General features: G+C 40.0%; 1 pseudogene; it reads right to left on the bottom strand.

Moving 5' to 3' along the window:
* Positions 1-6464: 6464 nt before the first annotated feature.
* On the bottom strand, positions 6465-14300 carry LOC104168113 (annotated as a pseudogene).
* Positions 14301-14557: the final 257 nt, after the last annotated feature.

Raw genomic sequence — 14557 nt, 5'->3', positions numbered from 1 at the left:
TGCTGGGGAAAAGGGACCAAATACTGGAAAGATATTCCAGCATAATTGCTAGTTATACATTTTCGGAATCTGATTTTGACATTTTCTAGAATTTTACATATAATTAATTGGAACGGTATCAAAGCAGAACACCATAAAAAAAAGTGAGGGCTAGTATTTTTTAATGAATGGGGGAGACAAAATTTATCAGTCCATTTCAGTTGATTCAGGGACTACATACAGAGTGAAAAATTAAAACTAAGGTGTTGAAGAAAGAAAAGGAAGGGATGAAGGGAAGGAAAGTAGACTCATACCAAAAATGCGTTTTATCTCTATTTTTAATAACCTCTTTTTCTTTCTCTTGGTGTAGAATTCTTTAGTAACACTTTTCTCCATGTATCATGATAGCTAGTTGTGCTTTTTTCAGACATTACGTTGATTACATTTCAACACAGGCATCTTTTACCCTGTCAGTCTTACCTCCTATGAAAGACAGCACAAACTCAAAAACTGATAAAAAAACAGGCATCTTTTCTCTCTTACATAAAAGAAGTCTGCATACATACGTGTGGGTGTGCACATATGGACTGTGTACGCACACACATAGGCAGGAATGGCTGTCTCACCAGCTTTCTCAGGACTGGATGGTCCTAGTCCAGGATCTGAGCTGTTCTTTTCCATTATGTGGTGCATCAGAAATTGTTTTCTACCTCCTGCCAAGCTCCTCCAACTGAAAAATTACTTTGACATATGCTACTGTTGCTTCAAATCTGCAGACAATTCCTTCTTCTGTGGTCCCATAAATCCAGCCTCTGGATTATTTTCTGTGGTTTTTTTTTTTTAATGCAAGCCTTCTGAGACCACAACACACATTCAATCCCTATGCATGTGTATGCTTCAATTATATCAACGTGAAGACGTAGAGGGAACTAAGTTTTCCTCTACACCTGGATTTGTAAGTCAGTGGGGGGTTGCAAAGAGATCACCCTAGGAGCAGAGGTGCAAATCTCTGAACAGTTGGTTAGAATACTTGATGGTGTAAGGTACTTTTATCAGTTGTGTCTTTTTGCCTGATAGGAAGGCATTGAAAAGGAACGTACGATAAAGACACAAAGATTTAGGTCTCCTATGTAAGTGTGCAACTCTCAAGGTTTTCCCCATCTTTGTGTCCCTCTTCCATGGCCACAGAAGTCAGTGAATGGCTCCTGTTGTGTTCAGCGAGTGCTGGGCTGGCACAGAAGGGCCCTTACTCCTGTGGTGTCCTGTATCTCCTGCAGGTATTGCAATGAGCTCTTGCACTGGTGACGGAAGAAACAATACTTGGCAATGCATGTAGCTGAGGTTCCATCTTCCACATCGGAACTGCAGTGTGCTTGTTCTGCAGAGCGAGTGATGGTGTGAAGGATGAGAATATACTATGGGAGCAGATAAAATACCTAACAAATTCTGTACCTTTTGGGAAAGGGATGATATGGTATGCATTCAAACTAAAGAAGGAAAACTTTCCTCCCTTAAAGAAGGAAAAAATACTTCACCTCAAAATACAATAGTGCGTTGATTCTTCCCCAAAAGAGAATCTTCCATCTCTGTAACTATATACAGATGTCCTCTTGAATTTTCAGTATCAGCACTTCTTATGCCCCGCCACAAACCCCTATTCACAGTTTGTGTTGTCATACACAGCAGATACAACAAAACTATATGCCAGTTAAACATGATTTATTGTTTCTTTTCCTCCTGCCAGCTTTCAGACCTCTGGAGTGGTCTGGAAACGAGTGCTCTCCTCTTTCAGACGTTAACCACCATTCTTACATGCCATTCTTACATGTAAAAGAAGGAAGAAACTTGAGGTTAGAGAAGCAGCTGAGGATTGAGTGAGGATTTTAGCTAACAACGAATCAAGTTTATAAACAGAGAAACTGGTTCAAATCACTTTATCTGCTCCATGTGTTGCTATGCTTTAGTTACTGGCTAGTTTGTGTCAGAGGGTGTAGGTGGTGTGAGAGGAGTTTGTATTTGAGAAAGGGCAAGCTAACAGGCATTGGACCATCAAAGGAAAGGTAGTGAGTTCTGCATGTCTTTCCTCTTTCATCACACTCTCTGCCAACCTGTTTCTCCTAGAAATGTTATGGGTTTGGCATTTTGATTCAAGGTTGGTATTTTGATATGTTTCAGTCCTGGTCTGAGTGGCACGCTGCACCTCACACAGCCCCTGTAAGATTTCAGGTACAGATTGTCAGTATTAACAATCAGTGCTGAACTATGCAAGTAGAATTTTTAAATAAGATAACTTCAAAACCAATAAAGAACTTGAAACGGGTTCTTTGATTATGTGTTAAGGCCAGGAAGTGGCTGTTCCCATGAGAAAAGAGGTTAAACCTTTATTTCTAAATCACCTACATGCAGCACGCTGCCTCAGAGGACAGCGTACTGTCTGATAGCGTGCTGAGAGGAGCAACAAGTCACCTGGAGTTTTTTGGGAATTGGACATGTATGGGAAATGTTTGTTCACTTCCAAAGAAACTTCCTAGAGATTCTTCTCTAGTCCACGGTAAAGTTACAGAAGACCATAATTTACTTTAAAACCAGCACTCTGAAAGCCTTTCCTCCGAAATTCTTTCAAGTCAATGGGATGATTTCTGTTGACCACAGGTTAAAGACCTTGATTAGATCTTGATTTTCACTGAGTTGTTTTATACTTTGACATTCTAAAAAGATAAATTTGGGAACAGATAAATGCATAAATATTTGCAATTACTTTTTTTTGGGGTGTGTGCTAGTTTTAAATACCTAAAGAAATTTCAGTGGGGATGAAAATAAGGAAAAAAGTGCAGACACTCATTTAATCTTATTCAAACTTTTCTTCAACTAACTTAATGCAATAACAAAGGAATTATATTCATTCAAGGTTTAATGTTAAATACCATTGAAGTGAAGAAAGGGATGGTTATTTAAGGAACAAATGCTTGTAGGTCTTGTTTTTTTACCTTAAGCTATTGATGAATGCATTTGATTACACTACTTTGTAGAAGTCACATGTCCTCATAGTTTTGAAAATAGGACCTGAGAGAGTCCAAGCTTAATCTCAAAAAATATAATTTAATCCATTTATGAAGAACATGAACAGAAAGCTGCGTTTGGAATCAGTTGCTAAAAGTAATTTCTTTTTCATTTTGAGAAAGCAACTCTTGCAGTTTCAGCACATCTGTGCCATAAATCATTCTTCCGAAATCCCACCCAATTCTTTAAGGTTTTGCAGTTCATGTATTCATAGTTTTAAAGCCAGAAGGACCATTAACTCTTCCTGCCAGTCCTACATAACAAAACCCAGGAAATTCCATGCAGTTACTATTACACTGAGTCCAACAGCACATGCTGTGGGCTTAAGCCTACCTCTGGAACAGTGTCCTGACTTGCCTGGACAGCTCTAGGAAATGGAGAACATGCCACTTTCATGTTAGTTCATGCAGTAATTAATCTTCTGCAGTGTTTAATATATATATACACCTTATTACTAATTTTAATGTGTCTGCCTTAATTTGTCAGCTCTCAGTTAGTCCCTGGAAGGTACTACACCACCAAAATGCATACGATTTTAGGAAGAGAAGATGACCATGACCTCTGCAGAACTGTCAGTAAATCACAATTCCCACTGAAAACTCACAAGGTTTTTCAATGAATGACAAGGGATTTGTTGATGTATCTATACATTCGAGTTTTATGTGACTGAACCTTCATCTAAAATCATGGTCAGTTCCAATTATTGGCTTCTTCAAATCTAGGATTCAGAGTGCTGGAAAGGAGATATGTTTCACTTATTGTTAGTGCTATCATGTACTGTATGGTTGGGTACTGGGGCAAAAGAGCAGATCTCTGCTTCACAAGGCATTCTCATGTAAAGCAAAATTTTATGCTTAAAAATGAGTAACAGTCAAGTGAAATATTTCATTTCACTCAAGTGAAATAATACACTAATTGGAAGTTGCCACTATGCAGAAGAAAAACAATTAAAAAGAAAAATTAGAGTGTGATTAATTTCGTCTTTCTTTCAGGCAGGAGAAAGGAAGCTTTTCAGGAATCCTGAGGTTTCCAGGAGGGTCATACAAAAGCAGAGCTTCTCTCAAAATTAAGGTCCTTCATTGAATCTCTAGTCCTCGTTGCATCTAATTAATTGTCAGAAAAGGACCGCCGTGAGTACATGGTCAGTAGACGTACTGACTGGAGGAAAGTTACGGAGCAAACCCAGCACGCCCAGCCGCAGTTCCTTCGGTGCAGGGATTGGCGGCCCCACAAGGGGGAGCTCCTGCACCGCGTTCCCCCCACCGCAAACTGGTCGGTCTTTCCCTTTCCTCACACCAGCCCTCAGGGTTACAGCAGATGCGTGCGGCCTGAACCATGTGCATATAGTATTTAAAAAGGCAGAATGCAGCAGGAAATGGGATGTTTCTGCCTATACCTTTCTTCTTGTAATCAGGTTTTCCACATTGTTTCTGAGGTGTAAGATTTGATTACAAAACCAAAACAGAGGCTGCAGCTGTTGTGTACGTTTCGTTTTTTCCATAGGTCATGAAGTACAGACCACCACTCCTCTTGTCTCTGTTCCTTGCATACAAAGCTATAATTGGGAACCAATCTTTCTGCACCTTGGTTTCTTATCTGTAAAAATTGGGATAATGATACTTTTTGCCTTCACTGGCTGGTTGGCACAGCCTTCAAAGCAGGGGTCAGATGTGCCCTCACTTTCAATTGCAGCCCCCTGTTTCTACTGTATCCTGAATAAGACAGCATCTGAAGCATATCCCCAGCGTAAAAAGGAAATATTAACAATTGTTTGGGGAAGATGTTTGTTCTTATAGTAAAGTTGGACATAAAAGAAGAGAGTGGGATCATTTTCTAGTTGGAAAGTTGGCTTACATTAAAGCACAATTTCCATCTGGGAGCTGATGCTGATATTTCTAACACAAACACTTCTGTAGCAAGCTGCTATTCACTCAGCAGCTGTAAGGCCTGCTATAAACCACCAGAGGTTGCTATTACCAAATTAAAAAAAAAACACCACCAAACACTCAGATCCATTATAGGACAAGTAGCTCTTCCTCCTTGCCACATATATTCATAACTCCCTTGCAGTTTCTTGCCCCAGTCCTCCAATCCTCAAGCCAGGCCAATTTGGAAGGAAGAAAAGGAAAATTGGGAAAAGCAGGGATGTTGGATCCTTTAACTTTTAACAAGTATGAAGGGAAACTTCAGACTGAGGTCCTGCAGTGAATCGAATTGCCTGTACCTTTTGTTTCCCTATGTTCCTCACACAGACCCTGGTCATTCATTCTGCTCTTGGCACATGGAGAAGCACAGTGACCACAGTCTCAGGGCTGGGGAGGTGGACCTGCCAGAGCAGTGCCGAAGCAATCACCTTCCCAGATCAAGCAGTAACTGCATTTCCCAAGGCACAAATCTGAGAGACTCACAGCAGCCCCTGGGGTCTGCTATCATTGGAAGCCGCTGTCATCTGGTGGTTTTGCAGCTCACAGTCTCCTTAGAGTAGCTCGACTCTGTGGTGTCAAAACCTGTGAAGGTGGAGCAGGCAGCTCTGTCACCTGGAGGTGGCAATGCGCATTGCCCCCTCCCCGTGCCTGCCCTGGCATGCCAAGGCGATTTTTCAGCCTCAGAGGAGCAACCAAGACCTGCCTGTCAGATATGGTTTTGATGCCCTATTTATATGCAGTGCACTTTTATAAAAGTATTTACAGCCAGGGCTGCACGAGTCAAATGCCTGTCTCTTGCCTGTACTCTATACAGACAGACAGACAGGAATGAAACCTCTTTGATTTTTGACACGCAGTGAAGACCAATCTCGTTGGCAGCCGGATGGTTGGTTTTCTTGACAGTTGCAGCAATAGCTGTACACTTTACTGGTCTCTGTTCCTATTCATCATAAAGGGTTAGGTGAGGAGGGGGAAGTGTCCTTACTCACCTCGAGGATTTGGAAGCTCAAGTCTCCACCTTCTTACTGTCTCACTGTGTCAGACGCTCTTACTTGTAGTCTGACCACTCTTGCTTGACTACTTGTGCTCAATCGCCAGCAGTAAGGGCCAGATTCAACAACTTGCTCACTAACAGAAGTTAGGTTAGGCCACCAACAGAAACCTGAGAGACTCTTGAAATTATGAATCAAATAGCAAACAAAATGGTGCTTTTCAGAGAGGAGAAAGGGTAAAGAGCCAGCGCAATGCATCTAGAGAAGTTATTCCTTTGTCAAAGTGGAGTATTCATTATTTGAAATCCTTCTGAGTTCTTGCTGTGGAAAATCTGGAGCTTGGAGCTTTTTTTAACATCTCCTTGTGGCTTCCTAGTGTCAAATCCCGAGGCAGTATCATAACACTACTGGATAGTAAAGGCTCGCTTAAACTATGTGTCATCAATTACTACCAGCTCCTTAATCTAAATAAATCTAATCTAAAATAAAATTACTGTACAGCTGGAGAAATAGGCATTGTAATCTTATTTACTGACTCTTTGTTACTACTGTTGTTCCATTGTGAGCAGGGATAATAGGTGCAGGAAAATCCAGTTCAGGGGCATCAAAAAAGTATGCCAAACAGCCAACAGCCAGCAGGGCATGAAGCAGAACAACGGTTCCCACGGTCGCCAGCGCAATCCTCTGGTTGTCATCTCGGACAGCGGGCCAAAAGGTCATCACCAAAACAGATCCCGAAAGGCACAAGGAGAACATCACCAGGACCCAGTGCAACACTTTTTGTGGAATGATCCATAAAATCGCTGTTGGAATGTAAATGAAGAGGGAGTAGCCATATACACACACTATCTCCAGGAATGAGTAGGAGACAATGTTCATAACTTTACTGTTCCTCCACATCAGGAATCCCCAGAGAGCAAGGGGAACAAGCCAAGCGTACGCATAAATCGCTGTTGCTGCTATGGACACTTTTCTGAACTCGGGTACATAGTGGCACGTTGGTTTGCCCAGATGGATGAAGAAATTAGAGAGATTGCCACTAACAGCAATAGTAAAAACGAGTGTGGCACATATTTGTTGTAACCCCTTCAGCTTGTTTACCTTTATCAAATGTCTTCTACAATATATTTTTTATCCCAAAGATACAGGGTTCTACATCAAGTAAGGATGATGGCCCACTCTAGCACAATTAGACAGAAGTATGCTTGCTCAGACTTACAAACGTTACTCTGTATTACTTTTCCTCTTTTACAACTTGACCACCCTTTAAAGTGGATATACAAGCAGATTACATTTAGACATGTCCACCTGTGCTTCCTTTGCTCCCTTTCTCATCACCAGACTGTTTTTTCTGGTCTTCTCAAGGTCTGGATTTCAAGAAAAGAAGAGAAGGAAGGAGGATGGAGAACTTCTTTTAAAGATGTCATCAATTTTATATATTGCATAAAAAATAGCTTCTTTTCACATGAAAATCTGGTGCCCAGCATCTAAAAGAGAAAACACAAAGAGAAAACACACCCTCAAAAGAAAAAGCAAACAGATAAAACAAATTCCCCAAAGTTTACAGACAGAAGCAAAACACCCTGTATGTATCAAGTGGAAAGAAGAGGAAATAAGTAGAAAAGGCTAACAGACAGGCCTGAACGCTTTACATATGTAGTTTTACAGTGTTTGGAAAGCATTTCTGTTGAAAATAAAAGGAAGAGGCATTCCACAAAGTGGAAGAACAGTAATGATTTGCAGAGGTAATGGAACATGAAAATCTGGCTCCTATAACCAGGCTTAAGCGAGCCTGTTCCTATTTTATCTCAGGGAACAGCTTCCAGCCCTGTGTTGAAAAAGGTACAGCTGACAGGGAGAAAGTCTTTGCTTACGGGTCTCCTGTTAGTGGAAGGAAAAGACTGTTTGAAAATTCAGAGTTACCTGTGGCTTAAGAAATGGAAGTCTGCTTTAGAGTGATCCACATGCCTAAAAAGACTATATATTCCCAAATATTACATGTGATCTGAGTGGGGAGCCAACATAACACCATTCCGTACTATGTAGCAAATCAGCTGAAGAGAGGAAGTAATCTGGGGAGCTCACAGACGGGACATGGCTCACACCACCTGAGCAGCATGGCCTTGATCTGCAGGACTGGTGACATTACCCCGGGGCTTGATTATCTTCACCTGCAAGTAAGTCCTACTCCAGGAGGGAAGAACCTTGCAGGTACCTCCTCAGGAAAAAAACAGAAGAGTACTGTAAAATAACTATTAATGTTTCAGCCATTAAGTACCAGATGTTAGTCCAACTTGTTGCTGGTCTTACTTTCCCTTTAAGAAAATATATTAGCAGTATTTTGATAATTTCTCTGGGTTTTTGGTTGTGGTTTTTTTTTTTTTTTTTTTAATTCCTTTTTGTTTGTTTCCCCCAAGTGGAGAAAATTACCTTCTTGAAGATCTGAAAAGTTAGTTCAATCTTTCCCGAGAAAGGGAAAATGAATTCTTGTGGCACTCACTTTGTGAATGAACCCCTTTGAATTTGAACTGAGACCTTACGGTTCCTGATTAAGCCCTGGAAAAGGGATTGCATACAGAGGAAGAGAGACTGGTAAGAAAATGAGAAGATAACTGAGATATGCCTCTGTTTCTTAGAAGAAAAAGACTTCTTAATCATTAAAAAGTGAAGATGTCTGTACCCTTCACCCCTCTTGGTTTATCTTAAGCAACCCTGCACAGAGATAAGGCTCTCTGTCCTGACGCACATAACAATGGCTGTTTTAACGTTCTGGCCATAGATTGTACCACAGAGCTTTCCTGCAGCACTGCGGCAGGATCAGAACGGATGTCATGGGTATTACCACAGGATGAAGTTTTCAAAAGCAGCTATCAGATGTATTCTATTGGTCAACAGACCTATGATTCCAATGTCTTAAGAAACTCTTGTCTCTCAAAACTCCTACCGCTTAAGTGCTTGGGAAACTCTTTTCTCCTGATTCGTTGCAGACATTTCCAAAGCAGGTCAGCCACGTAGTGGGGAGAACTCTACTGATGCTCTCTCTACCTACAGGAGTAAAAATCAGCTGCTTGAATCTCTTGCTTTATGGAGGTGATATGTGCTGTGGGTTTGGAGAAAAATAAAAGCAGGTTTTGTGACTGATATTACTCTTATTATGCTTTATTTTGTTTTGCTTAATATGAATCATGGAAGCCTTAGTTAAATGGAAAACCTTCTCTATTTGAGAATGAAGCAACTCTGATAAGTGCAAGTTTCCTCAAGCCAATCGGTCCAGATCACTCCCTTAAGCAGTGCAAAGCTAGTCCAGCCTCTTCTCTTTCAGTCTTGAGCACAATTCAACTGTCATAATGTTTTTCAAGAGACACTTCCTACAGCAGCTGATCTCACATAGTGGTTGTAAACTTCCAGTAAACAGTAGGAAGCATGTGTATCAGAGCCAAAGAAGAACATTTCTAATGTTCACCACGGCCTGGCTTGAGGAAGAATTTATTGGGTGCATATCTATCTTTTAACATACCTGGTCTTGAGTGGAAATTAAGTGCAATATTTACATACAGAACTGGTGTCTGAGAGGCAAGTGAACATCCAGGATGTGGGGTGAATGGCAGACTGCACTGAAGCTCTTGTAGTGGCCACGCTCTGTGTGAGAAAAGGGGCCATCTTTACAGACCTCATGAAGATCATACAGTCTTTCTCTTTTACCCCTTTGTGAAGGAATCCTCAGAAGGAAGTGTGGTGAGGTGCTTAGAAAATGTGCAATGACAAATGGAACTTTATGAGATTTTGCTCTTAAAGTCATCAGAAATTTACCATCCAGCATAAAGCTCAGATACTTTTCTCAGCAGAGCACACTATGCTTTCATGTGAAATCAGTAGAGTTTGTCTTGATTTGGCCTCTACTTTCAAAGCATTTCAATGGCCTGCTTTGCCATAATCCCCATAAACCAGTGCAGGCCAAGGTAGAGCAGTTAATTTTAATTGGTAATTCAGCCTATTGACTTCAAAGGGAATATAGAGATCGAATTCAAATTTGAAAGATACAAGTGAAAATATCACTGCTTCTTAAATAAAGGCAGTGCAAAGGACTAAGTAGAAAACCAGTAGAAAACCCAGTCCTACTGGGTGGCCTCGAAAAAGTCATTTGTCCCTTATTTTCTCTGTTCAGTAATGAGGGACAATGCTACCAAATCCCTTACCAGCACTGGAAGATTTGCAAAGAAAGATTTAACAGAGTGAAACATATCAAACTGTTTTCATAGAACACTTTTTTTATTCACAACATCAGGCAGCAGAGTGGTGTTCAGCATTGTCAAGAGAGACTGGTTGTAAGTATCACAAATAACATCCTTTGCAACTTGACAAACAAACATAAGATTTTAACTTCTTCCAGAACTGTCTTCTAAATCAAATTATAGTTTATTCCCAGCAGACATAAAATACTAAATGACATTGCATTTCTGTTCTTTCCCAAGTAGAATGTATATATTTGATAACAGGGATCTGTGCAAAAGGGGGAAAGCTCTAAGAAGAGAAAACATAATAGGTTTTGGAAATATTAGTGTTGAGGACTTTTTGTGAAGAAACTCCTCCGGCTTTTGTAATCCCAGCCAGAGAATAGTTTAGATTTGCTTGTACCAAAGTACTTATCTAGGTACACTTGATGCGTATTAAGGATTTTCTGGGCACTAACTAGAGCAATGTTCCAGTCTTTTCCTGGTTGTCATTCCCCAGATTGTTATGCTGTGCTTACAGAGCAACAAGGCATTTTTGTGTCCAGTCTTGGCTCTGTAGAAAAACAGAATCAGGTGATAAACTGCTTAGAGTAAATGTTTTAATGTTTTTCAGTATCAGCTGTATAACAGATATTCATACTTCTTCCCACCTTGCACCTCCTTCCCCAATAAAGAGATCTGGAGAAAGATGTCTGTTAAAAACAAACAAAAATGCCCCCAAAACTGAAAGAAAAAGCCCGTAAGAGAACCCCATCACTCTGCTTGAATTTCCTATTTCCTAATATCATGCCCTGATTCCTAGAAATAAACTTCCATTGCAGACTAGCATATAGCGTGCATGTTAATTAATTGCAAACATTGATTTTAAAAGCATAAATTTTAAACAGAGTTTAAATTCTGTGCACCGCCAAGTCCTTTGGCCTGGTCTAGCAATAAATACTTAAACACATGCTTCGCCATTTCACTTCAAAGCCTGAACACAGCCTGAACAGCCTACACAGAAGCAACCAAGGGAAAATCAAGTAGAAATGCAGAGTGAAAGTGGTAGGTCCATGGTCATAAAATACGTCTGTGGCAGGAATAAAATTAGAAGCCAAAGCACTTGTGCTCAGATCACTGATCACCAGTCCTATGTGCCACCTTGGTCATTAATCTTTACCTTGGCTGCTAGGATCTGGACTCAAGACAAAGACATGTGGGATCACAACTTTTGAACATTTGGTTATAAGCTGAAGTGAGGAAATGTTACTCCTTCAGGGTCTGACTGACAAATAAACACACAACCTTGAAACATAATGATCAGTCAATGAACACCAGCAAATAAATAATACCAAGTAAGGTGTTACGATGCCTTATTGTGATACAATTAGAGATTTTTCCCCATGTAAACTTAACAGCAAATTTAATTGCAAAAGATCTATCACTATGAAAAAGAAACATTAGATTACTTCTTTTACGTAAAAGAAATAACTTTCCATTTAAATAGTTATCTGCTATCCACAACCTCTCCTTTTACCTTTGTTTCCACAGCTGTGAATTGGTAATTTGCATATATTGAATTTTGCGTACTTTTCTTTATTCAAGCACAGGGCCTTACATAACAGTAAATTGTTTTGCTAGGTTAATATTCTGTCTGATCTATTTGACACAGTTTGAGTTTTAAAGTTCTTTATATTATGGTTTACTTAGCATTAAGAAACTATCATAAAAGAAAGCTTAGATTTGTGAAATTTAGAGGTGTAATAATCAAGCTCTGTTGCTTTAAGTTGTCCCCATACTTACTAATTTCTGCAGAGCTAAATGTACTTTTTTGCTCAATATTTATTCCTGACATTAGGAGTTCTCTTGAGTAACATCTAATAAATGTGTATGAAAACAAACCTGTTGACGAAAGAATATATTCATAAGGCTAAGGATTTTTCATATGAGCAATGGTTTGCAGTACCAAGGCTCTAAGCGTGGGATCTTGGGGTCTGGCCCATGTTTTCTCACACACTAAGTGAATTCTGTCAGAACACACTGTAAGTGAAAAGAACTGGTATTTCATGTTATACAGATTTCTGGTATTGCTCTGGGTGAGGAGACAGATACCATTCCTGAAGGAATCTTTATGCCAAACAACCCATAAAATTTCTTCAGGAGAAAATTCATAGGTAAACATATATTTAAGGATGACATTAAGTTAAAGCTTAACACTTCTATAATTGCTTTGCACTGTCATTCTGCAATTGGTCTCTCAAGGAGACAATTGTATAGAGAAGAAACACAAAACCAGTCTGGTATAATCTCAACCAAAAATTATTTATGATTATTTTGAAAATAACCCAACTGATTACCAACTCCTGATACACCCACTCTCTCTCTCCCCACACTAAAACCAAGCATATGCAATATGAAAGCATGCAAAATAAAAGAAAAAATATTATCATATATTCCTGACTGCTTACTTTTTCTGTCAATATCGACTGCGAAGCTTAGATGATATCGCGAGGAGCCTGGAGCACCTTAAAAGAAGGATACACAAGAAAGTGCACAGGCAGATCCCTGTTGGCTCTGACACGATGTGGAGTGAGGTGCAGCATATAATTGCACTGCCCTGAAAAGAGAAATTATCTCTGTGGCCATTTCCTTCTCTGCAGCTGCTCAACTGAGTTTTGCCAGCAGGCAGGGATGGAAAGGGTGAGAGCTAAAACTCCTTTCCCTGTCTCCTCCATGTAGTTTCCTCCCCTGTCAGGAGACGCCGTGTTACCTGTGGAGAGGAAGAAATCTCTGCCATTGACAATGCAGAGTGCTTGTACTTCGTAGGAAGTGCCTGCCAATTAACGGCAGTGAAATGACTTCACTAGCTGTGATTACATGAGTGTTTTAGTTAAGTAACAACACTTGTTATATTGTCATGGTTTTCTACTGCTCTGTATCTTTCAGCTCACAAGGTTGAAAGTCAGAAGTCCCTTCTTACCCATTGATTTTCATCCTTTAAACTCCAGCCTCTGGAGCCAAGTGAATATGTGAGAGTCATGGGTTTTATTCTAAGTTAAAAAAAAGTTTCTTACTTGCCAGATTACATAAAAAGGCAAGAACACATAACATGACTGCATCTTGCAGCTTCAGAAATCAAGGCAGACACAAAGAATTCAAGCCACACTTCAAAACCATGCATGTTTCTACGTATCTCAGGAAACAGCCAGCCTGATACATAGTACCTGAACATTTGATGGGTTGTAATGGAAGTACCATACCACTATTTTCGATTACCCCAGGCCACTTTGCATCAGAAGGATTTCAGGACAGTAGAGAGGTGAGGTGTTTACTAGCTTGAGACAAAAGTCTTTTTTTTTTTCAGATGAAAATGCAAAATAATGAAATGTTGGAGGAAATTTTGGTAAACTCAGAAGAATGCTGATCTGGAATTTATGGACATTAACCAGACACAATTTAGCATTATCTGTTTGGACTATACTAGACAGTTGTGAAAGTCTTCGAATTTCCATGTAGCTCCTGGCATTTACATGAAGATTACCACAAGCTCACGACAGGTCTTTATCAGAGTTAAAAGGTTGCTTTTCTCTCCAGGAATGTGGTTATCAACAGTTGCCAGGGAAGAGGGAGAGATTCAGCTATCATGCCACTTTGAGTTTTTGTGTGTTAAAATCCAATGTTACAAGCACATCACAGGAGACTGCTGAGCTCCCCTTGAGCTGGTAACTAAAGGGGAATCTCTCCTATGTGTCATCTGCGATCCTGAAATGAACCAATTTGTACCTGGGTTGGGGCCTGAGATCGAAGCACCAGAAAAGCAGTCAACTACAACCAATTTCCTTAATTCTTAATTTATGGTTCTTTTTGTCGGAATCAAACTTTCATTTCCATGCGATCTTTTCTTTATTTGGTGATTCAGAGCCTTAGCTGATATAGCTGATATTGTCACATATTAATGTATATATTTTGGATTTCTCTTTAAGCAAGATAGAGTTTATTCTTCTTTGAAGCCCCTTACTAACATAACTACGTTATGATCCTTACCGCTTTTCAGTGCTCTGAAATCTTTGCTTCTTGCCCCAAAGCATAAGGTAAATGGCTTCAACAAACTCATTGTCACTCATAAACGTCATCTTCCTCCTCCAAAGCCACAACTTGCCTGATGGTTTTCACTCAGATCACAAACACACAGATTGTTCAGCAGCAGTCAATTAAATACCATGGTAACCTGCTGCTTTTAATTATCCTTCTCTGTGCCATAACAGCTGTGAAACACAGAGTGACAAGCCAAGTGTAATTTAAATACTGTGGTGTGCTCCAGATGTGGCAGTGCTTTGCCAGGTGTTTATTTCTAATGTATAACTTGACATTTTACCTTATTAACTCATCT

Source organism: Cariama cristata, unplaced genomic scaffold, assembly GCF_000690535.1.
Source record: "Cariama cristata isolate BGI_N322 unplaced genomic scaffold, ASM69053v1 scaffold29119, whole genome shotgun sequence".
Classification (NCBI taxonomy): domain Eukaryota; kingdom Metazoa; phylum Chordata; class Aves; order Cariamiformes; family Cariamidae; genus Cariama; species Cariama cristata.
The sequence above is the reverse complement of the archived record's forward strand: the minus strand, read 5'-3'. Positions and strand labels throughout refer to the sequence as shown.